Here is a 23,807-nt window from a genome sequence, read left to right as displayed (position 1 = left end):
AAAAAACTTCCTTTCTATGATCTTGTCTTGCTTGATATTAAGTGAGTAACCTGTTAGTCAACCATACTAGACAACCCTCAGTGAGTCAGGAAAAGGCGGGGCATTCAGCAAAGAAACAGCGCTCTGAGTGGAGGATGTGAAAGAATACTTAGAGAAGTGTTGCCAGACACTCCTGTGCTGTGTGAAATGCTACTGGACATCATAGAAAGAACTCTCAGACTAGAGAAAGGCCCTTCCTGGACCTCTGACAGATGGGTCCCATCTGAAAAATTCCTTTCCTCCATGTAACTAATGCAACCCTGCACAGAGGCAGCACTGAAGAGACATAGCAGACAAAAATCCAATCAGAGTGTAGGAGCGAAATAATTGATTTTAATTTGGCTCAATTCTCTCCTCCTTCCCACTCTTTGGAAACTAGTGACAGAACATTAAAACTCTATCTGGGCTTTTTTGTTTTTAAAAATTCTCTCAAGGATTAGATTATTGTACAAGAATAATAACTCAGTTTTATGTAGCTAGTTTTCAGTTAAAAAACACTTTGCTTATATTATCTCATTTGATGTTCATGAAACCCTGAGATGAGTATTCTTCATGTGTGTGTGTGTGTGTGTGTGTGTGTGTGTTCGGTGAAGCAATTGGGGTTAAGTGACTTGCCCAGGATCACACAGTTAGTAAATGTCAAGTGTCTGAGGCCGGATTTGAACTCAGGAACTCCTGAATCCAGGGCCAGCGCTTTATCCTGAATCCAAGGCTGGTGCTCTATCCACTGTGCCACCTAGCTGCCCCTTATGTATGCATTTTTAAACTGATCTTTTTTTTATCACCTAGAATTCCCCTTTTCCTTCCCCTCTCTCCTCCTGAAGTCATCCCTTTTAAGAAAGGATTTTTTTAAGAAGAAAAGGAGGAAGAAGAGAAAAATATATAGTGAAACTTACCAACACACATAATTCTGACAATATTGTGTGACAATCTTCTGATGGCAACGTTCCATACCTGTGGACTCCAACCCCTGCACAGGAACAGGGGGAGGTATCTTCTTTGGGGTCAAATGTGTTCTATACAGTTTTGCAACATTCCTTTTTTTTTTTTTTGAGAGGCAATTGGGGTTAAGTGACTTGCCTAGGGTCACACAGCTAGTAAGTGTTAAGTGTCTGAGGCCAGATTTGAACTCAGGTCCTCCTGATTCCAGGGCCGGTGCTCTATCCACTGCGCCACCTAGCTGCCCCTGCAACATTCCTTTTTACTTGTTTTATAGTGGTTTTTCTTCCCATTTACATTGTTGTAGCTGTTGTTTACACTGTTTTCCAGGCTCTATTTATTTCAATCTGCGTCAGTTCACATAACTTTTTTTATGCTTCTCCATGACAAGTATTCACCATACTTATCATTTCTTACAGCACAATATTATTCTGTCACATTCTCATACCACAGCTTGGCCAGACATTCCCCAATCGATGGACACCTATTTTTATTTCCAGGTCTTTGCTCTCTGGCAAAAGTGCCACTATAAATATTTTGTTGTCTATGGACTCTTTCTTTTTATCATTGACCTCCTGGGGTACATGCCCAGCAGTGGAAATTCTGGGACAAAGGGCTGTCACCATTTTATAGCTGAAGATCTTGATACCCTGGAGAGTGACCTGCTAGGAAGTGACACAATAAAACTCAAACCTAGGCTTTTCAGCTTCCAAACGTAGTTCACTTTTCACCACGGCACACTGCCTGCTCCAAGAGTCCCTAATGCATTGCTTCTAGATTCAAGAATCTTTATGTTGTGCCAATGAATATACTAATTATGAAATGTAAAGGAAAATAATGCTGAAAGACTTCAGAAATCTGATGGGTGGAAGACCTCACTAAGAGGATTTGATAGTGGAGCATGCTTCCTGCCTAGCAGATGGTGGCCAGCAGGTGCAGCATGAGGTATACATTTTCAGACACAGACAATATGTTTTGTTTCAGTTTGACTGGTTTCTGCAGAATAAGAAGTCAGTTATTCAGGATTACAGTGGCAATAACAACAGCAACAAAAAATCCAGATAATATCAGAGTGATATTTTTTCTTTTTCTTTTCAGAGTGATATTAACTGTCATTTAATTACCTCTAGTTATGGAATGAAACAATGCATGGGGAGGAAGGGGAAGAACCAAATAGCCTGAATTGCCCCAAACAAAGAGTTTGTTACAAGTAAGGGTTCTGTAGGATGGGTGAGGGAACTATTGGGAATAGTGTAAAAAAAAAGAAAAGGAAAGGAAAGAGCCTCAATAAAATACTTAAATATAGTAGGAGGGTGAATGGCACCTTTGTAAGCAGGCACTTGCTTGATGGAGTTAATCATCGCTTCTTGGGGAGAGCTACATACACAAAGCCTGATGAACAAGAACTCTTTCTTTCGTTTTCCTTCACAGAAATGCTGGTCGTGACCAGCAGGTGGCACTCTAAGACCTTCTGCAGGAAGTCATCCACTGAGAGGAGTCTGAAAACATCACTTCCATATGTTTGGTGAAAAAGACAGTTGTCGGTGTTCGTTTTGACCTTATGTTTATGAGATGATCATAGGGTTGTGGTGAAGACATTACAGTTAAGGCTGAGGTGACTGTTTCAGAAGAAGCCTCTGTTTTTCACTTGCTTAGAAATTTCTGGGCTCATGTTTTTCACATTTGCTTTTCTAGTTCAAAGGGATTTTTTTTAAGAGTTTGTAAAAGGTCACTGAAATCCTACAAGTCCATCAAGCAGAGCACAATGTGCGTTTCATACTAATAACAAATACCCACTGCTCTTGTCACTTTCTTCTCTACCACATAACTCTCCAAACTGACTGGTTTGCCATTTTCCAAACCATGCTTCCCCGAGGAACACTTGTTCTGCAAAAATCTGAAGCTTTCTTGAACAGCATTCATGTTGGGAAAGGTTTTAAATTCCATATTGTATATGGTCAACCTTTTAAACTCCCACAATTAAGTAAGCATGCAGAAAGTAGAGCACTTTAGATGGGTGGGTGGAACATCCAAACCAACAAATTTCAGGAATCAGACATGAGATTACATATACAAGGGAGACCCTTGAAATCAACTCATAATAATAACAGCTAACATTTATACAGTACTTACTTTGTGGTAGGCACTGTGTGAAGCACTTCACAATTATCATTTCATTTGATCCTCATACCAATCCTACAAGGTGGGTAAGATTATTATTCTATTTTACATATGAAGAAACTGAGGCAGAAGTTAAGTGACTCACCCAAGGTCACACAGCTAGTAAGTGTCTTATACTGGATCTGAACTCAGGTTTTCCTATCCTATCTAGCTGCTTATACTATACTTATGCATAGAGTAACATTAGACTATTTTCTCCTCCTGATTTAAAGACATATTAGCTTAACAGCACAACTGGTTTATTACTGCTGTTGTTGTTGTTGCTGTTATTATAATTATTCTATGTTAATTTAATGAATATTGCTAGGATAGTCCTTCTGGCAAGCATTTGACTGGCTGCCTTGAGTTTCTAAAGACCCTGGAGGTTTTATTTCTTCCCAGCAAAGAAGAGAGAGAACTAGCTGGGGAGTAGGTCAGGAGGGAGGAGTTTTCAGCTAGAGAAAGACAAAAGGGAGAGCCAGAGGGAAGAAAACAGATTTAGAGTTGGGAGGGACCATATGGACCATCCAATCTAGGCCAGCCCCTCTTCTGACAAAGGAAACCAGGGCTGGGGACAATGGCTTTCTAAGTAACATTCTCAAGTAGGTAGTGGCCAGAGCCAGAATTCAAAACCAGGTCCTCGGACTCCAAATTCAGCACTTACTCTTTCCACTGCACAAAGGAAGGTTAAAGAATATGACATTAGAAGTGAGGTAAAGGGGCAGCTAGGTGGCGCAGTGGATAGAGCACTGGCCCTGGAGTCAGGAGTACCTGAGTTCAAATCCGGCCTCAGACACATAGTGCTTACTAGCTGTGTGACCCTGGGCAAGTCACTTAACCCTAATTGCCTCACTAAAAAAAAAAAAAAAAGAAGTGAGGTAAAGAACAACAAGTTTATTGAATGAATGAATAAATGAGGTTCTTTCCTTAATTCATTATCTTTTTCATCAATTTATTTAGTTATTACTTATTTAGGGATAAAAGGATGAATAATACATTTATAGTTTTGTGGGGACGATTTAAAAATCTGCTCAACATCCATAACTATAACAAGAAGCAGTATGTGATAAATGATAGATATTAAGATAACTATTACCTGTGGTTGACTCTGCCCTTTGCATTTCATTTTATCCCTTTGTTCTCAGTATTAGGGAAAGGAACAACTCTGGGAGGCATTCAGAAAAGAGTGACCTTTCCCAGCCCTAGGCTGGGATCCCCTATCTGAGACCATCCTTAGAGTTTTCAATGGGGGCTTCTTATAGACTATCATATGTAATGACCAGCCAAACAAATTGCAACTTCTAGTGGCTACACTGAATAGTCTTTGTAAACACCTGTAACTATCGTTTCCATATGAAGCAATCAGGACAAGGCTGGAGGAAATTACATTTTTGTTTTTTTTTTTTGGTAAGGCAATTGGGGTTAAGTGACTTGCCCAGGGTCACACAGCTAGTAAGTGTTCCACCTAGCTGCCCCCGGAAATTACATTTTTGATTGGGCTTTGAAGAAAGGGTAAAATCTTGGTAAGTGAAATGGAGCAAAGGGGCATCCTATATAAATGAAGTGGGAATAGATGGGAAAGTAGTGACATCTCATCAAATGAAGAGAAACTAAAATTATTCAACTCCCATTCTGCATCTATTTTCCCTACCAAGAATAACCTTCCAACTGGTAAAGATAGATTAAAATAATTTGGTAATAAGGTACCTTGTTACTCTTAATGAGTTCAACTCATTACTAAATGACATGCAACCCCAAGGTACTGAAAGAATTGGTAGATGTGATTACTGAACTGTCAGTGATTTTAGAAAATCATAAAAAATGAAAGAGGTACCACAGAATGGAATATGGACAAATGTCTAGATTTAAAAAAAAAAGGGATGAGGATAGGATAACTTGACAATTGATCCCTTAAAAATTCTAGCATGTATTGTGAAAGGTATGTCTAGCATAGTGACATTGAGAGACTATTGAGCTGAGTCCAATGGGTTGGAGCACTGGCCCCTCCTTGTTCTACAGTTAGCCATTGCAGTTTGTCAGATGGGTTGAGTGCTGGATTACTGGACTCTGGTGAGAGGCTTCTGTATGTCCCGGTCATTGATTTGTTAAGTCCCCTTATGCCTACCATGACAATTAAAGTAAAACAGATCAGTGTCAAGCTAGTCCTAGAGGGTAGTCTCTGGTGGACTTCTCTAGGGATCTATGCTTCGAGAATGTTCAACATACTCGTAAATGACTTGAATGGAAGCAGAGATATCATGCTTATCCAATTTGCAAATGACACCAGTCTGGTATCTTGCCAAATATTCTCACCAGGTTACAATAATCAGTCAAATCTAACCAGATGAAATTTAGTAGGGTGAGGAAGCAAATGAAAATTGTGGAGTAGAAATTATAAAGGAGAAAGGCTCTCATGTTCCTTTCAAAAAATCAGTAATAATAATACCAAAGATAATGAAAATGGCTAAAAACCAAAATAATAAAAATTACAAAAAAGGAAAATGAACCCCAAATACCATATAATTAAAAATATGAATAAGTGAAACAAAGTACCAGAAGGAATGTAGATGGGTGTGTGTGTGTGGGAGAATGCAGAGAAATGTCTTTTTTTTTTTTGGTGAGGCAATTGGGGTTAAGTGACTTGCCCAGGGTCACACAGTTAGTAAGTGTTAAGTGTCTGAGGTCGGATTTGAACTCAGGTCCTCCTGAATCCAGGGCCTGTGCTCTATCCACTGTGCCACCTAGTTCCTTTCATAAAGAGAAATTCTCCAATGAGTGAATTACAGGCTATAGTCAAGCATTTAGACTGGTAAAGCAATCATAAAAAAAAGAAAAGAAGAGTTTACATGACTTTAAAATCAAATGAAGAATAGAAACTAGAATTAAAGGTGCTAACAGAAATCAAGAGTAAATAAGGAGAATATAATAGGAAAAATGAAAAGATGATTAGAACAACTGTTAGCTAATAGCTAACATTTCTATAGCATCTACATTGTGCCAGGCACTGTGCTAAGTGTTTTATTATCTCATTTGGTCCTCACAACAATCCTGGGAGATAGGTGCTATTATTATTTCTGTTTTACAGATGAAGGAAACTGAGACAAAAAGGATTAAGTGACTTGCTCAGGGTCACACAGTTAGTAAGTGTTTGAGGCCAGATTTTAATTCAGGTCTTTCTGACTCTGGGTCTAGCATTCTATCCATTTAACCACCCTCCACATCACCCTACCCTACACGCAATAAACTCCAGTGGTTCTCTATCACCTCCCAGATCAAATACAAAATTTTGTGTTTAGCATTCAAAACCCTTCATAATCCTACTTCCTCCTATCTTTCCAGCTTTCTTACACTTAGTCCCTGCCATGTACTCTTCTTTCGACTGACACTGACCTCCTTGCTGTTCCGTGGAAAAAAACCCAACACCTTATCTTCCTACTTAGGACATTCTCTTGGACTCTCCCACATTCCTGGAATGTTCTCCCTCCTCATCTCTATCTTCTTCCGTCTCTGGTTTCCTTTAAGTCCCAACTAAAATCCCACCTTCTGAGAAAACTTTGCCCAACTCCTCTTAATTCTATTTCCTTCCCTCTATTAATTGTTTTCTACTTATCCTGTATATAGCTTGCTTTATATATATTTGTTTACATGTTATCTCTCCAATTAGTTTGTGAGCTCCTTAAGGGCAGGGACTGACTTTTAATTCTTTGTATCCTCAGCATTTACCATAGTGCACATAGTAGGTCCTTTATAAATATTGATTGATTGATGTGTTCTATAACATAGTTGCTATGGTCACACATGTTCATATATATATATATATATATATATATATATATATATATCCCATGCATCCATGCATGATTCCCTCATAGGTCTGTTCTCACATATTTGTGGAAGACGGACCTCAAGGTTAAATTGACACTGTCTCCCCAAGGGCAATTAATATTTCTCTAGCTATTTAGAAGTTCTGGAAGAAAAGCTATGACAAATTTGGACATCATACTAAAAAGCATAGACATTACCTTGCCAACAAAGGTTCACTTAGTCAAAGCTATGGTTTTCCATTAGCAATGTATGACTGTGAGAGTTGAACTATAAGGAAAGCAGTGCAGCACAAAATTGATGTTTTGGAATTGTGGTATTGGAAAAGAGTTTTGAGTGTCCCTTAGACAATAAAGAGACCAAATCAGTCAATACTTAAAGAAATTAATTCAGGCTATTCACTGGAAGGTCAAATATTGAAGCTGAAGTTTAAATACTTTGGCCACATAATGAGAAGATGCGACTCGTTGGAAAAGACCCTGATGTTGGGAAAGATTGAAGGTAAAAGGAAAAGGGGATGGCAGAAGATGAGATGGATAGACAGCGTCATGGAAATAATGAATGAACTTGGATAATCTTCAGAAGATAGTGGAAGTTAGAAGAGCCTATGGTCCATGGGGTCACAAAGTTGGACACAACTAAATGACTCAACAACAACAACAACAACAACAACAACAACAAACCTATATGGATCTGTTTTTATTTCTATAAAGAATGTTTTATAGCCAGATTAAGATAGTTTCTGTCTATGTCTTGGCATAGATTCCCAAGAATTTTGTACATTTTACAGTTATTTTGAATAGAATTTCTCTCTCTATCTCTCCTGGGATTTGTTGATAATATATAGAAATAATAATGATTTTTGTGGATTTTATAGCCTCCACATTTAGTAAATTTATTAATTTTAGTTGACACTGATATTCGATAGCTAGATCATTATATCTTCTGCAAATAGTGATGGTTTTGTCTCTTTGCCTATGTTTATTCTATCTTTTCAACAGCTCACAAAGCTTAGATGAGACAAGATTCAACAAATCTATTCCTTTTGACTAGGTAGAGGTCTTACCATCTGCCCTACTACTGCTCCTAAGGTCCTTCAGATTCCACCCCCTGACCTGCCTCTATGCCCTTGTAATCCATTAGTACTGTAATCACACATAGGACCTCTGGTCCTTGGCATCCATCTTACCACTTCACCTTTAGGACTTCTGGACTTTTCCATTTATAAACAATACATAATTGTCTCAATACAATAAACAATATCTCTCCTTAAAGACGATAAGAGTTTGAGCTTCTCAAAAGCGGGTGGTGTCTCATCTTTTACGTTTGTATCCCCAGCACTTAGAACAGTACTTGGCACATGATAAGCATGTAATAAATACTATAAATCCTTTTTCATTCATTTGTTCATTCATTCCCTCTGAACCAAATTTTAGAAAGAAGCTTTTCCTTTCTCCCCTTCCCCAAACTATCATTTTGTCTCCCATAACACTGAGGGAGGCTATTCTTTTCTGCATCCTCAAGTACTTAGGAAATTGTGTGAATGATTCCATAAATTATGGAATCTCAAAGTTGAAGGAAACTTCAGGCTTTACAACTGAATTACACCTGAAGGAGAAGGTTCTCTGCAACATTGGTCATCCAGCCTCCACTTCAAGAACTCCTAGGGAAAACCCACTACCTCCTGGTCCTGAGGGAGCCCATTCCATTTTGGGGTAGCCCTAGTACTTTTCCTTCAAGAAGCCTTTCCTGATTCTTGAATTTTGGAGTTCTCCTGGCCATCCTGGAAATCATTATATATTTATTGTATATATACCATGTATTTACTTATTTGTAAACATGTTAACTATCCCCCCTGCCCGAACTCCCTAATAGAATTTAAGCTCCTTGACACCAGAAACTTCTTTGTATGCCCACTTTTGTCTTTGTAGCCCAAGTACCTAGCATAGTGCTTGGCACATAAGTACTTGTTGATTGATTGATTAAGAAGTTTTTCCTGACATCAAGCCTGTGGCAAAAATTATTTGTGGTAAAGATATATATTGGAAGTTTTAGCTGAATAATTTGAGAGATTGCACATGCTACTGAAGCAGCTTTTGAAGGACCTCCTTTTTTGGGGAGGAGAACACAAGGAACTTCCGGTACGCAGACTTAAAAGTGAGGGCAGGAACAGAAGTTGGTGTTCTCTGGCTGCTAAACTTAGCCATGGAGGCACGCTCGCACAGGTGAGAGGAGTTGAGAAACACATGGTTAGTGTTCGGCTTTGGATGTGCTGGTTCTCAGCCTGGCAGGCAGTTTGGGATTCGGTGAGTTTTATAAAGGAAAATAGACTAAGTTTAGATCTGAGGTCATTCATCTGTATTTCTACTTCCCTATTTCCCTAATTGGTATCACCTTTTGTTGTCTAATTAATTCCCAAGCAATAAAAACGAATCCCTCACAGATTAAAGCTCAGAGGCTTCTTTTTCTTAGTGGTCTCGGATATATATATATAAAAGGGAAAAGTTAAAAGGGGGAGTTTAATGCTCTGTATATCCAATTTTGAATCTCACAAACCTAAATCTAATTCTGTGGAATTTTCACCCATTTGCTCCTAAGATCTGTCTTCTGGAGCTGAGGAGAACAGTTAACAACCCCCTCTTCCACAAAAGCCTTTCAAATATGAGGAGACAGCAATAAAGTCCTTCCTCCAAGTTTTCTCCTCTCCAGGTTAACCATCTCTAGTTCCTTCAGCAATCCTCATTTAGCATATTTTCTAGTTCTCTCATCACACTGGTCATCTTTTTATGTACTCTCTGAAGGTTGTCAGAGTCCTTCCTAAAACATGACATCCGGAACTAAACAAAGTATTCTGGATGATATCTGACCAGGACTTATTGGGTTAGTTGACCTTTTGCATTCCTTTTGAGACCCAAGAATGCCTTGAGTCTGAGTGTGTCAAAGAGCCTATACAAAACAGGTAAGTAGCAAATCACTTGACCTCTCCAAGACTCTATTTCATTAGCTGTAAAATGAGCTTGTTGGAATAGATGGTCTCTCAGGTCTCTTCCAGCTCTAATGATCTATGAGTCTGTGATATTTTTGGACAAGATCCAAGGTAAGTCAGCATGCCATAGTCACAGTAAGATTTTCCTAATATGACTACAAAAATCAACTATGTCAGTGGAAAATTAGCTTAAACCAGATAGCAAAACTTTGTTTAAAAATCTCAGAATTTTATGGATGTTCACATTAAACAATAAATGACTTTCAGCCATCTTACATGATTATGGTGATTTTTTCCAACATTAGTGTGGTTTTTATAGATGTAAAATGCTAGAGTTTTGAATTGGGCTCTTAAATCTGTGCTAAGTAGGTATGACCATCTGTCAGGACTGTTATAGAGGAGATTCCTCAATTGAGTAAGTTTGGACCAGATGTCTTCAAAATTCCCTTCCAAAACAAAGATTCTCTACTTTTATGTGGCCACTATAGCAAAACAGCAGAGAATAAGGTAGCCATGTTATATGCACTCTGCTACCATTCTATTGTTGCCAATGCTATGCCACCATTTCTGTTTCTATGTGACCATCTGTTTTGATCATTCCTGGCTTCACCCAACTCAGCACCCTAACACCCATTCCCACCTCTCCTTCTGCCCTGTTTTTTCTTTCTTTCTGAGCCACAAGTGAACCATGGAGGGGAACTACACAGAATAGGACAGACTGACCTTGGGATATGGGTTATGTAGACTTGGGGTCAAAAATAGCCTGTTCTAGTCAGTCCTCTAAGCAAAACAACTGGTCCATATTTCAAATCTAAACCAGTTCAGTTAGATTTAGTTTTCAGGAAGCCTTTCTTTCAACACAGAATAATTGTTAAATAGTTGATATGAAGTAGTTTTTTCCACTCTTTAAATTCCTGTAGAAGCATAAGAGCCAGCATCAGTCTTTTTAGTGGCATAAGTTTAAATTCCAAGGCTTCAAGCAAAATTTTGGAAAAGACCTTTCTGTTTCCAATACCTCTCCCTTCCTCTCTCCCCCCCATTTGTTCTCTCCTCTTTCTTCTATTATCCTGGACCTCTTTGACTCAACTGGTTCAACTTTTTTACCTTCTCTGTGCAGTGCTGAAAATACAATGGGATGCCATATTGCTACTTTCTAGGAGGGACTGAGGCCATCTGACTCCTTTTTAATGAATGACCTATAAATCATCTTGCACCAGACCCTCATAGCTTTCCATCTATCTATCTATCTATCTATCTATCTATCTATCTATCTATCTATCTATCTATCTATCTATCTATCCATCTTTCTATCTATCCATCCATCCATCCATCCATCATTTATTCTAGCTATCTTTTATCATCTATGTCTATCTATCCATTGTCTATTATCTACTCTAACTATAATCCATTCATTCTATTGTCTATCAATCTTGTCATTCATTTGTATTTTTAGTAATAGGCATTTTATTTGATTTTTTTCTAATCACATGTAAAGATAGTTTTCAACATTCATTTTTGTAAGATTTTGAGTTCCAAATTTTTCTCCCTTCCTCCTCCCAAAGCTAGCAAAGCAATCTGATATAAGTTATACATGACAATCATGTTAAACATTTCCACATTAGTTATGTTGTAAGAGAAGAATCAGAACAAAAGGGAAAAACTACAAGAAAGAAGAAACAACAATAACAACAATAACAATGAAAGTAATATGCTTCAATCTGTATTCAGACTCCATACTCCTTTTTCTGGATGTGGAGAACATTTTCCATCTGAGTCTTTTGGAATTGCCTTGGATCATTATATTACAGAGAAGAGCTAGAGATGATCACAGTTGATCATCACACAATGTTGCTGTTACCATATACAATGTTCTCCTGGTTCTGCTCACTTCACCCAGCATCAGTTCATGTAAGTCTTCCCAGTTTTTTCTGAAATCTGCCTGCTAATCATTTCTTATAGTACAATAGTATTCCATTACATTCATATACCACAACTTGTTTAGCTATTCCCCAATTGATAGGCATCCCCTTAATTTGCAATTCTTTGCCACTACAAAAAGGCAGCTATAGATATTTTTGTACATATGGGTCCTTTTCCCTTTTTTATGATCTCTTTGGGATACAGACCTAGTAGTGGTAGTGCTCCGTCACAGGTTATGCACAGTTTTATAGCCTTGTGGGCATGGTTCCAAATTGCTCTCCAGAATGGTCGGATCAGTTCACAACTCCACCAACAATTCATCAGTGTTCCAATTTTCCCACATCTTCTCCAGCATATTAATTTGCTTATAAAAGTCTTTTGGTGCCCTTTCAAAATGCTCCTCCATTTGTCCCTCCATCTCCACTGAAGCTTTCCTTGTAAGAAAGAAAAACATTAAGCAAACCCTAACAGGAAATTAGCCTTGTCTGACAGCAAATGTAGCTTTACATACTATGAGTATTGTATCCCGTTTCTCCAAGAAAATTAAGGAGATGAATTTTCTCATTTCTTCTGTAGGGCCAAGGTTGGTCTTTTCGATTGTAGAACCCTCTACTTTGCTTTAATATTCTCTCTGTATCATTATAGTTCTGATTCTACTTATCTCACTCTGCCTCAGTTCATCTAAGGCTTCCCATATTTCTCTGGATTGCTCATAATCACTATTCTTCATGGCATAGCAATATTCTATTTTATTCATGTGCCCCAGTTTGTTTAGCAACTTCTCCTAAATGACAGGCACCTAGTTTGCTGCCAGATCCTTGCATCCATGAGAAGTGCTCATGAAAATGGAATACTATTGCAAAGAATATAAGGAGTTTAAAGAAATATTTTAAGCCTTGGATGAACCCACCCTCCACCTCCCCTTTACTTTGTTATAAGGGAAGGCTTGGGAGCAGCTAGGTGGTGCAGTGAATAAAGCACCGGCCCTGAATTCAGGAGGACCTGAGTTCAAATCTGGCCTCAGACACTTGACACTAGCTGTGTGACCCTGGGCAAGTCACTTAACCCTCATTGTCCCCCCCCCCGCCCCAAATAAGGGATGGCTTAGTGGGGAAGAGAGAAGGGTAAGATATATTTGGAAATTAATGTGATGTAAAAATGAAAAACCAATAAAATATTTTAAGTATCTATGAATATTTTGGTATGTTTCTATGGAGCCTTTCTTTTTGTCTCTGATAGCCTGAGAGCAGTGAGTTCTTAGCTCTCTGGGTCAAAGGGTAGGAAGAATTTAGTCACTTTTCTTGCATAATTCCAAATTGTTTTTCAGAATAGTTGGAATAATTCACAGCCCTACCAAGAGTATTTTCGCATGCATGTATTCCCTGCAGCCACAACAACTTTGGCTATTTCTGTCTTTTGTCATGTTTGCTAAGTTGCTCCTTGAGAGGTGAAATTCTAGAATTGTTTTAATTTGCATTTTGCTTATGATCAGTGCTGTGGAGCAATCTTTCATGATTGTTGAAAGTTTGAAGTTCATCTTTCACAAACTGTTTATATCCCTTGACCACTTATCTAAAAGGGAATCGCCACTCATTACTTATTGCTTAGTATCCTAGCTGGTCTCCCTACTACCAGATTCTATAGTCTCCATCCTCCATATAGCTGTAAACATAATCCTTCTTAGGACATCTGTTTGACCTGCTTAAAATCCCTCAGTGGCTCTCAATTGCCTCTATGATAAAACGTAAACTCTTAGGTTGGTATTTAAGGTCCTGAAGTACAGCACCAGGCAAAGAGCCATCTGAGTTGACAAAGGCATCCATCACTGATGCTTCACTCTGAAGGAAACTTGGCCAAGATTCTTTGACATAAGAAAAGGACTTAGAGGGTCAGGAATTATGAGGGAGTCCTCAGCCCTCCATGTATGCTTCTTGTACTATGTGTTTTAAATTTAAGCCATGTTCCCCATGGAACCTCATATGGTGGGGGTGGGGTGGGGGCGGGCAGGAACAGTGTGCCTCTAGTTTGGGTCATTGCATTGTAACTACTGTTCTTGGTATACCTTCTCAGTAAACCTATTCAATATCTTCTCAGTAAATACCTCCTTAGTAAACACTCTTGTCAAAACTCATTGATGCCAACTGGTTAATTGATATTGGGTAACACTCTAGATGGGGTCTTATGATAGACAATACTAGAAGTCCCCAACTCATCAGTGTTACCCCTGGATGGGTCAAGAAGTCATTGTCTTCTGGGAATCTAAATTTCCTAATTCTGGAAAGCTACTTCAATGTAATTGGGAGAATGAGCCCATAGACTCAATTGGTTTTGTTTTTTGTTTTTTGGGGGGGGGTTTTGTGAGGCAACTGGGGTTAAGTGACTTGCCCGGGGTCACACAGTGTTAAGTGTCTGAGGCTGGATTTGAACTCAGGTACTCCTGACTCCAGGGCCAGTGCTCTATCCACTGTGCCACCTAGCTGCCCTGACTCAATTGTTTTTGCTTATCTATGTACATATTATGCTTACATAGACATAATGCAGATCTGACTACACAAATATTATTGACATGTTTGTGAATTTCTTTCCCAGTAAAATGTAAGTTCCTTGAGGTTATAGACTGTTTCATTTTAGTCTTTGTATTCTCAGGGGTTAGCACATCACTCCAGGACAGTATGTCCTTAATAAATGCTTGTTGAATAAAATTGATTTGAACTGCAAACCAATTCCCTCTACCTTCCTTCTCCTTATTTATCAGCTTCAAACACTACTGCATGTGTTCCTTTGCAATTCATAATAAATTCTAGCTGTGCTCTTTTTTTCTACTCCCCTCTCTTAATAGATTCTCTGTATTGGAGAGGTGGTTAGAGTGGAATGCAGACCCCTGAGACTCTAATTATATCCCTTTCCTGCCAACTACTTGTTACATTGTAGACTTGTTAGAGTTCCCAAATGACTAAGTCTTTCATGATTTCATAATTATAATTCTTGTACTTCTTCCTCAAAGAATTTTTGTGAAGAAAGTGCTTTAAAGAATTTAAAGCACTATATAAATATGAGTATATAGCAATGGCAGCGGTAGTAATAAACAACAAAAACAATAATTATTATCATTGAGAAGCATGAGATAGTAAATAGAGTGCTGGTCTCAAAGACTATAAAAATCATTTAATAAATGCTTACAATATAGTAGGCACTTTGCTAAACTCTGGGAATACAATGAAAAGCAAAAAACAAAAACCCAAAACACATTCTTCCTGTCCTCAAGGAACTTACATTCTAATACAGAAAGACAACATGTAAATAACGATTAACATGCAAGAAATATGCAAAGTAGATAGAAAGTAATCTCAAATAGGAGGCACTGAAGAGGACCGGGTTGTTAGGAGGCAATGGGGAAAGGCCTTCCTTCCTCTATCACCTGTAGAAGGTGATATTTGAAATAACTTTTGGAGGAAACCTAGGAAACTAAGAAGGAGAAGAGGGAGAAGTGAAGAGGGAGAATATTTCAGAAATGAAAGAGAGCCAGTAAAAAGGCACAAAGTCAGGAGATCTGACTTTTGTCCTAACACTGGATTTTGATGTCTGGAAGAGAGAGTAAGGCTGAGGACTTTGCCTGAATCTGCCTCATTTAAATCTAATTCACCTGCAAGTCAAGACATCACCCTTGTAGGAGCAGCTAGGTGGTGCGGTGGATAGAGCACCAGCCCTGGATTCAGGAGGACCTGAGTTCAGGTTCGACCTCAGACACTTGACACTTACTGGCTGTGTGACCCTGGGCAAGTCACTTAACCCTCATTGCCCTGAAAAAGAAAAAAGAAAAAAAAAAAAGACATCACCCTTGTGATGTCATTGGTCCTGTTTGAGAACAAAGAACAAACAACAATAGTCAGGAGATGGAGTGTTTTGCTTAAGAAATAACAAGTAAGGGCAGCTAGATGGCACAGTGGATAGAGCATCGGCTCTGGATTCAGGAGGACCTGAGTTCAAATCCGGCCTCAGACACTTGACACTTACTAGCTATGTGACCCTGGGCAAGTCACTTATCCCTCATTGCCCTACCAAAAAAGAAAGAAAGAAAGAAAGAAAGAAAGAAAGAAAGAAAGAAAGAAAGAAAGAACAAGTAAGTCTGTGTAGTTGGATCCTAGAGTTCCTGAATGATAGTAAAATGTAAGAAAACTGGAGAGATATGAAGGGACCAGATTGTTAAGGGCCTTAAATGTTTAATAGTACATGATCTGGGTTCCAACCTCATCCCTTCCACTTACTCTGGAGGCACAGTAGAACAAAAGAGAGTGTATCCTCTCAAGAGTCAGAGGATCTGTGTTCAATCCTACCCCAACATGTTACCTGTCTTTGGTCAGATCATTTAACTTCTCTGGGCCTCAGATCTCTCTTCTGTGAAATGAGAGAATTGGGTTAGATGACCTCTGAAGTCCCTTTTCTAGCATGATATGATATCCTAGTATTAACATTCACACAGTTAGTTCTATCCACAATAACAACTGTCTTTTACCTGGTACTTTAAGGTTTGCAAAATGCTTTCTGTAAATTATTTCATTTGCTCCTTACATCAAACCTGTGAGTTTGGGGGGCCATTATCCCCATTTTACAGATGAGGAAACTGAGGCTAAGAGAGGAGCTTCATTCTGGGAGGACTTTCCTGGCCCTCCCTGTTGCTGCCTTCACCTCCAAAGCTAACTTGTAGTTGATTTGTGTATTTCTTGTATATACTTTGTAAAAAAAAAACTATTAATAATCTAGTCTAACCTAAAAAATTTATATATAATTGGATTTATGAAAAATTATAACTATATGAAAATTGATAAGCTTAGAGAAATTATAATTGGGTCACAAGTCCCTTCATGGTCACCATTAAAATGTAGAATATTTTTGATGACTAGCCTAATTTGGGGGGCTAATCTGACTGGGGTACTTAATCTGGGATTTTTGACTATTTGGCTATCTGACTGCTGTTAACTTAATGTGGGCTGTTTATAAAGTTCCACCACACTGCTCCACTCCCAAATTGATAAGCAAAATATTAAGAAGGCTCTTAACTAAATAATCAAAGCAGAGTTTATTTATGAGATACTATTTAAAATTAAGAATACAGGGAAATTAAATGTACAACCTGACTGCTTTCCTGCCATCTCTTTCCACTGCATCTCTTTCCCACCTGCTGCAATTCGAACTTCTTGAATACAATAAGGGCATTAGCCACCTCTCACCTCAGGATATGTACTTTCCCTGCTCAGCTACTTTCTTCTAACTCCTCTTAATCTTCACTTTCTCCAACCTATACCCTGTGCTGACCGCTTCTGTGCTCTCCACTGCCTCCTTGTAGCCCGTCTCTAGTCTGCGGCACTCCAACCATTCTAATCTTATCAGCTGCAACGTGACCTCTTCTTCGCCTCCGCTTGTCAGTCCGAACCCCTTCTCAGCCTCTCTTGTCCATCCCCACTGTCCGCCCTCCTGAGTCTAACCCCCAGGTCTATATATTCCTTTTCTTCTCTCCACTCAAATCTCGGGGCTTCCTGCGCCCCCACAGACCAAGCTAATCCGCTAGCCAGGGCTGCGGCTTGTGGGGGAGTGGGGTGCGCTCAAGCAGCTTGTGTCGCAGCACAGGCTATCCAGGATCTCTCAGATAGCTCTGCTCAGGTCAGAGGGAGCTGGGGGCTTTTTCCCCCCAGCTGTCTGACCTGGTGTCTTGTATAGCCCACGGGGCTCTTTGGCTCAGTTGAAGGGGGGGGAGGGGCACCAGCACCTCCCACACAGAAGAGACCCTGAGGGCCTAAGGCTTTCTGATCTCAGCCTAAAGGTTGGGTCTCCAAATCAAAATAAATTTCCACAACTTCTATAGATACTATATTGTTTCTCCCATTAGAGTGTAATCTTCTTGAGGGCAAAGACTATTTTAGTCTTATCCTCCTATCCCCACTGCTTAGCAGGATGCCTGACACTTAGTAGATGCTTAATAAATGTTTGTTCAAGAGAGGTTTAGATTCATATATGCCAGGGCAGCTAGGTGGCACAGTGGATAAGAGCACCAGCCCTGGAGTCAGGAGGACCTGAGACACTTAACACTTACTAGCTGTGTGACCCTGGGAAAGTCACTTCACCCCAATTGCCTCACTAAAAAAAAAAAAGATTCATATACGCCTTTTCACTTATTGTAGGCTATCTGCAATTATGACAAAGGAATTTCTTTATTCTTTACCAAAGGTTAACATTCATCCTTCACACAGTAGGGGTGCTTTTACCCTTATGTAGGATCACCAGACTCTGTTTTTTAACGTTTTCAACACGAATTCAGAAATATTGGCCAGCCATTCCAAGGCATTAAAAAAATTAATTAAAAAAGGAATCCAGTCAGTTTTTGAATACTCAGGTTAAATATTAAATTTTACCCTCAAATTTCACCATCTTCTGACCCAGATGAACTTGAAGTGGAATTTGAGTGTGACTTTCATTGCATTCATAAAGCATACTTTCGCATTGTTCCTCTTCAATGACACTCCAGGCCTCAGCTTAGTGACCAAAATTACAGAGGGCCACCTTACTCCAATATTTAGATTGTTCTATGTGAAGGAAACTTACCATTTCATTCTCTCAACAAGCCAACTTGGCTCCATTGTGGGAAGCTCATTAATTTCAAATGGAAAATAAACAGCTCAGAAAAGGATGGGTGGGATTTTGTCTTCCTCTTTTTCCTGTAAATTAGAGGAAAATGTGTTTTGGCTGAAAGAGGGCTTGGCAAGAGGTTCAGCGCTCTAAAGGAAAGCCAGTATTAAGAGCAGATTGGTTATGGCACCTCTGAAAGCAAAACCTCCCAGTATGTAACAGTAAATGGTACACGTCTGCATTTGATTTGTTCCACATTTTTATAACAGACAGTTTTCTCTGATGCTTATGTCATAAGAGGGATTTCCATTAGACAAGTGTTCCCCAGGCAGTGGCTTATGGACCAAAAGCAGCTGGGTACTCGGTTCCATTGGCCCACCCGGCTTCTTTTCTCCTTCTACTGGCTCTGTGTGCTTCTCTCCCTCTGCTGTATCCAATTCTGGCTTATGGGATCTGGGTCAATATTAGTGAATGGCTCTACTGAAGAAATACAGAAAAGGAGAATTAAGAAGCTTTACTATTCAGGATAGTAATAATAAAAATAGAATTTGAAGAAAATGAATTACACACAAGCTAGCTATGTCTACAAATCAGGCCTTTTCTTTCTCCCTCATATTTTCCTCTGCATGCTATCTTGTCTCATATTGACTTTTCCTTCTTTTCCTTCTCTTTCTTTGCTTTTCTTCCATTACTTTTATTTTCTTTCCTTTCCAAATTATTTTCTCACCCTTATTTCTTATACTAACTGCCTATATCATCAGCCTGTTCCTACCCCATAACTTTACTCCCTCTGTAGTCCACACTAAACATATACATCAAAGGAAATAGTACTGGCCCTTAAGTTCCATCTTCTCAGAAGGACAATGGGTATGAAGGCAGCACATATCATGAGGCCATTATTCCTACTATAATCACTAAGAGATTCCTGTGCAAGTTTCCATCATTGGGGCCCTTTTATTTTTTTCTGTTGGCTATCTATGGTAGGAATAGAGAATATTTCTCATGATGAATGGCTATGTCTCATTCAGATTACATTTGTAACTTAAAAAGTCACTTTCATATTACAGGGGATTACTTTATACCTTATAAAGAATATAAAACATTGAGCACATTGATTTATATCTTGTAAAAGATGTGAGGTCTTTAATAATACCTCATTTGCGTGCAAAAAAGTCATGAAAACAGGTGAGCAGATCATAGAGGCAATGAACTTGATGCCAGGGCATACATTTTCTATTTACCTTTTCTCTACACATTCATTTGTGTGGACCAAAAAAGGAGGACAGGTTTTTTTAAATGGTGGAACACTGAACTCCAGTGTTTTTAGTAGGCAAATGACCAATCTTTGGTTATGGCCTAGCCTGCAACTGCGAAGATTTAGAAAATGTGATTGATGGTCACCATAAATGAGAGTGAGGTCTTTCACCTCAGGGAAAAGTTGTCAAATAGGGAAGCTAAAGCCCAAAGCTTGCATGAGTATGATCCTCCTCCACCACCTCCCATATTCTGTCAGGAAGATGGCAGGCCTCAGAACTAAGGGGGAAGCTGAACTGTAGAGGCTTCTCCATCCTAGTTACCCTAGGACCCTAGGGAGCAAGTTAATTGTTCTTGCTCTTTCTGAAAAAGCAGTATCCTAGCCAGGTTGAATCTGAGGGTTACAGAGACTATGTTCACCCAATGAAGTCAGTTTGAATGAATCCAAAGGATAATAAGACCATAGATTTAAAGTTGGTAGAGATTTTAGTGGTCATTAAATGCACAGATGGGGAAACTGAGGGTTACATAGCTAGTAGATATATGAATCAAGTTTCAAGCCCAGGTCTTTCTAATTCCAAGTCCAGCATTGACCATTATACCACAATGAAGGGTAGATGCCCACATAGGCCAGTCTTGTCAGAAGTCTTTTAATTTAATTTAATTTTAATTTATTTATTTTTAACACTCATTTTCTAAAATTTTGGATTTCTAATTCGCTTCCTCCCTCCAGCCCCTTCTCTATGCATTGAGAAGACAAGCAATGTGATATCAGCTATACATGTGAAATAATGTAAAATGTATTTCCTTATTAGCTATGTTGCAAAAAAAGGCAAGAAAAATAAAGAAAGTGAAAAAATTATGTTACATTTTGCACTCAGAGTTCATCAGTTTTCTCTGGAGGTGGATAGCACTTTTCATCATGAGTCCTTTAGAATTGTCTTGGATCACTCAGTAGTAAATGACTATAGTAATCTACTGTTTGATAAACTCAAAGACTCCAACTTCTGGTGTAAGAACTCACTATCTGAAAATACTATGGTGGAAACTAGGCATAGACCAATATCTTGTACCATATACCAAATTAAGGTTAAAATGGGCAGAGGATTTAGACATAAAGGGTGATATCATAGGCAAATTAGGAGAGGAAGGAATAGTTTACCTATCAGATCTATGGATAGGGAAAGAATTTATGACCAAACAAGAGATAGAAAGCTGGGAAATAATTTTTACACTTAGTGTTTCTGATAAAGGCCTCATTTCTCAAATATATAGGGAACTGAATGAAATTTATAATACAAATCATTAAAAAAAGAATATAAATCATTCCCCAATTGATAAATGGTCAAAGGATATGAACAGGCAGTTTTCAAATGAAGAAATTAAAGCTATCTATAGTCATATGAAAAAATGTTCTAAATCACTATTGATTAGAGAAATGCAAATTAAAACTACTTTGAGGTACCACCTCCCTCCTATCAGACTGGCTAATATCAGAGAAAAGGAAAATTATAAAAATGTTGGAGATGTGGGAAAATTGGATTGTTGGTGGAGTTGTGAATTGATCCAAGCATTCTAGAGAGCAATTTGGAACTATGCCCAAAAGGCTATAAAACTGCGCATACCTTTTGACCTAGCAATACCACTACTAGGTCTATATCCCATAAAGATCATAAAAAGTACCCACGTGTACAAAAATATTTATAGCAGCTCTATTTGTGGTGGCAAAAATGGAAATTGAGGGGATGCCCATGAATTGGGGGATAGCTCAATAAGTTGTGGTATATAAATGTAATGGATACTATTGTGTTCTAAGAAGTGATGAGCAGGCTAATTTCAGAAAAGCCTAGAAAGACTTGCATGAACTGATCCTGAATGAAATGATGATCAACTGTGACAGACTTAGCTCTTCTCAGCAATATAATGATCCAAGGCAGTTCCAAAAGACTCAGATGGAAAAGGCTCTCCATACCCAGAAAAAGAACTATAGAGTCTGAATTCACACTGCAGCACACTATTTTCACTTTATTGTTTTCTTTCCTTCCTTCCTTCCTTCCTTCCTTCCTTCCTTCCTTCCTTCCTTCCTTCCTTCCTTCCTTCCTTCCTTCCTTCCTTCCTTCCTTCCTTCCTTCCTTCCTTCCTTCCTTCCTTCCTTCCTTCCTTCCTTCCTTCCTTCCTTCCTTCCTTCCTTCCTTCCTTCCTTCCTTTCTTTCTTTCTTTCTTTCTTTCTTTCTTTCTTTCTTTCTTTTTCTTTGTATTTTCTCTCCATGACTACTAAACTAATATAAAAAACTATTTAGGTGGTACAGAAGAGTTCCAGGGAACTCATGATAGAAGAGGATCTCCAAATCCAAGGAAAAAAAAAAAAGAAAGAACTGTGGAGTATAGATGCTGATTGAACAATATTATTTCTTTTGTTTTGGGTGCTGTTGTTTTTTTGTTTCTATTTTGAGGTTTTGCATCACTGCTCTGATTTTTTCTCTTGTAACAGGATTAATGCAGAAATAGGATTAATGTTATTATGTGTATATATATGTGTGTGTATATATGTATATGTATATGTATATGTATATGTATATGTATATGTATATGTATATGTATATGTATATGTATATGTATATGTATATGTATAGAGATATATAGACATAACCTATATCAGATTACCTGCTGTCTAGGGGAGGGGCGAGGGAGGGGAGGGAGGGAGAAAAATCTGAAATTGTAAAGCTTGTATAAACAAAAGTTGAGAACTATCTTTACATGTAATGGAAAAAATAAAATACCTTATACATTAAAAAAAAACCAACTATTTAGGGCGTAGCTAGGTGGTACAGTGGATAAAGCACCAGCCCTGGATTCAGGAGGACCTGAGTTCAAATCCAGCCTCAGACACTTAACACTTACTAGCTGTGTGACCCTGGGCAAGTCACTTAACCCTCATTGCCCTGCAAAAAGACACACAAAAAAACCCTATTTAGAACAATAACCTATAAGACTTCTGGGTCACAGACATGTCGACAATGCCTATATAATGAAGTCTGAGACATATTCACTTTAGTACTTTCTACGGTTCATGACAACTTTCTTGTTTGTCTTTGTTGTCTTAAATTTATCTCACAAGTCTCGTCATTTAAAAACAGTCATTCTGGGGGCAGCTAGATGCCACAGTGCATAAAGCACTGGCCCTGGATTCAGAAGGACCTGAGTTCAAATCCGACCTTAGACACTTGACACTAGCTGTGTGACCCTGGGCAAGTCACTTGATCCTCATTGCCCCGCAAAAAAACCCAAAAAACAAAAAACAAAAACCAGTCATTCCTCATTCTTGCGTGTAGGCATTGTCCTATGTCATGCTGAAATCCCAACTCTCAGGTTCTGTGATCATTTACATATGTGAGTATCACGACTGGTGATATCTGTGAAGTGCAGTGGGGAATCCAGGGAGGAAAGGCAAACCAGAAGCACTTCCCAAAGTGCAGCCAGGGACTGACAGTAACAGCAATCTGGGAAAGGGAACATAGATGAGGAAGTGTCAAGCAAGGAGTGACTAGGGACACAGGCTATTAAGCTGGGCTGGTCCAGGAGCATAGGATGTCTGTGGATATCAGATGGCATCTCTGGGTCTGAAGCTGGAATGCTGCTCTGGGCATTCACTCAACACTCAAGGTCAGGGACTGTCTTGTGCTTTGTTTTTGTATCACCAGCACCTAGTACGGAGCCTTTACTACAGCAGACACCCAATAATTGCTAATTGAATTGTACAGGATTGGAATTACCATCTTTTTAAGCTAGTTGGACCTATGTGACCCAAACCACTCAGTTAGCTACTGACAGAAAGATATTAAAAACATTTTGGGGCAGCTAGGTTGTGCAGTGGATAGAGCACCAGCCCTAGATTCAGGAGAACCTGAGTTCAAATCCAACCTCAGACACTTAACACTTACTAGCTGTGTGACCCTGGGCAAGTCACTTAACCCACATTGCCCTGCAAAAAAACCCAAAAAACCATTTTGGGCAGGGGGGCAGTTAGGTGGCACTGTGGATAAAGTACCAGTCCTGGATTCAGGAG

The sequence above is a fragment of the Dromiciops gliroides genome, chromosome 5 (assembly GCF_019393635.1).
Source record: "Dromiciops gliroides isolate mDroGli1 chromosome 5, mDroGli1.pri, whole genome shotgun sequence".
In the NCBI taxonomy this organism is placed as follows: domain Eukaryota; kingdom Metazoa; phylum Chordata; class Mammalia; order Microbiotheria; family Microbiotheriidae; genus Dromiciops; species Dromiciops gliroides.
The sequence above is the reverse complement of the archived record's forward strand: the minus strand, read 5'-3'. Positions refer to the sequence as shown.